This window comes from Urocitellus parryii, chromosome X (genome assembly GCF_045843805.1).
Source record: "Urocitellus parryii isolate mUroPar1 chromosome X, mUroPar1.hap1, whole genome shotgun sequence".
Taxonomy (NCBI): Eukaryota; Metazoa; Chordata; class Mammalia; order Rodentia; family Sciuridae; genus Urocitellus; species Urocitellus parryii.
In genome coordinates, this window is record NC_135547.1 from 59,486,185 (window position 1) to 59,488,493 (window position 2,309).

Sequence of the window (2,309 nt, forward strand, 5' to 3'; positions counted from 1 at the left end):
ATTTTCTTGCATCACAAGAATATAGAGGGTAAGTCTGACAGTACTGGCAGGGATGTAGCTACATTACCAAGCACACAGTAGGCATTCAGAATTCCCTCAGCTCTCAAGCAGGAAGAAGCTGCATCTCCTATTTTTGGATTCTTCTGCTTTTCCCCTACCCCTCAGTCTTTTGTGCCTTCCTTCCCCAACACAGTGATTAAACAAAGAAAAGGCACAATATTACTCCAGGAGGGAAGCTCCTATGGGGGAAACTAATGCCAGTATGAATTTGGCTCTTCATTATATTACCAATACTCTTACTGACCTTAACATTAACCTCCAGATTGGATACCTCCCTTTTATAAGCTCTATGATCTCATAGCATATTAACCTTTACCCTCTGCCAGGAAGTCTCAATATCATGACAAACCATTGCTTCAATTGCTTTCCTACAATTTTCCTCAAATCTCTCATCCTAACTTCCTTCTGTCTCAGCCACTGTTCAAAACACCACAGCATAAGGTACATAGTGGTATCATTTATCACAAAAATCCTGGAAATGAGAGAGGGCTAAATTCTCCCAAAATATTATAGGCTCAATGGTCCTTCACATTTTATGTTTTTAAATGAGAAGACACTCTTCTAATATATTTAATATTATGTTTGAGAAATATACTCAAATTTTAAAATGTGCAAAAATAGAGATATTATCAGAAAGAAGAAAAATTATGATTGTTGCTTTTACTTAGTAATAGTTTTTTCTTGCTTATTATTGTGAGGATTTATATATATATTTGTATGAACATTTACATATTATATGTATAAACAATGTCATTGGCATAGATTGTGTACCTCTTTTGTTGCTGTACTAAGAAGCTGGCAGATGTAAGAGTTCAGAGGCCAAAAAGTCTATGGAAAACTTGCGACCCTGCACTAATGATGATGATCACAACCATGTACTCCAATTTGAAGTAGGATAGAAGGAATAAGAAATAGGTAGAAGGAGACATACAGGAAGGACAAGGAATAAAATATTTTAGTTCAGAAGTTCTGTATATTTTTCCAGGCATGTCACTCCCTCGACCATTCTCTCTTGCAGGCCTGTAACTCCCAATTTCTCAGTAAATCTATAAGTCTACATGTGCACTGTTAATCGGTTCCCCAATAAACACATTAAAACTTGAGGAACCTATAATAATTTAGGGGACTTTGCAGCAATATATTAATCAGATAATGAAGATCATGTCAGCCTAAGGATCTGGAGATTGACCACACCACCAGAAATCATCTTGAGATCACCAGACTGACATTGTCCTATATACCTTTCCATACCTACTCCTCACCAAATTTACTTTAAAAGAAGAGATAGGAACTGTAAAAACATATCTCTTGCTCTTGAGGTGGTCCACATTCTTCTTATGTGTCCAGTTTCCTAAACAAACCTCTGTCTATGCGTCTGACTAGAATATGCTGAAATTCTTCTCCATCATGTATGCCCAAAACACTGCTGGTTCTGAGTAGAGTTCCCCCTTCTCTCTGCAACTATTCAAACCTTTCATTCAGAGACATCTCTTTACCATTGACACAATGATGATGTCAGAGGTGCAGACGATTTATTTTTCTTCTTCCAACCCTTGGTTAAGTTGCCCTACAATTCAGAAATAGCCCTGATCTTCAATAACACAATAGGTGTTTGAGTCATCTCTTTTGCTGCTGTTACTAAAAGACTGGACAAAAGGAGAAAAATTTATTTGGAGGCTCATGGTTTCAGACATCTAAGTCTATATGCAGCTAGCTCCATTCCTCAGGGCTTGAGGTGAGGCTGAACATCATGGCAGAAGAGTGTGGCAGTGGAAAGCAGCTCATATGATGATCAGGAAGCAGAGACAGAGACTCCACTCATCAGATATAAAATATATACCCCAGAGGTATGCCCCCAGTGCCCACCTTCTCCAGTTACACCCTATCTGCCTTCGGTTACCACTCAGTTAATCCTTATCAGGGGATTAATTCACTGATTGGGTTAAAGCTTTCAGAACCCAATCATTTTCCCTCTAAAACTTCTTGCATTGTCTCAAAATGAGCTTTTGGAGGAACATGTCACACTCAAACCATTAACAACAGGTTTATGTCATTTCTCAAGGTTAGATTTCCAGACACATTTTCAAAGAATTACATTGTTAAGAATCTCTTTTATGGGAGTATAGAGGAGACAGGTTAAGGCCTGGGCCAGTCATTTTTGTAGATCTTCTGTATGATAGATACTTTCTATGGATTTTCTTAATTTCCCCTAGCATTATAGACCACAATACTATCAGAAAGATGCCATT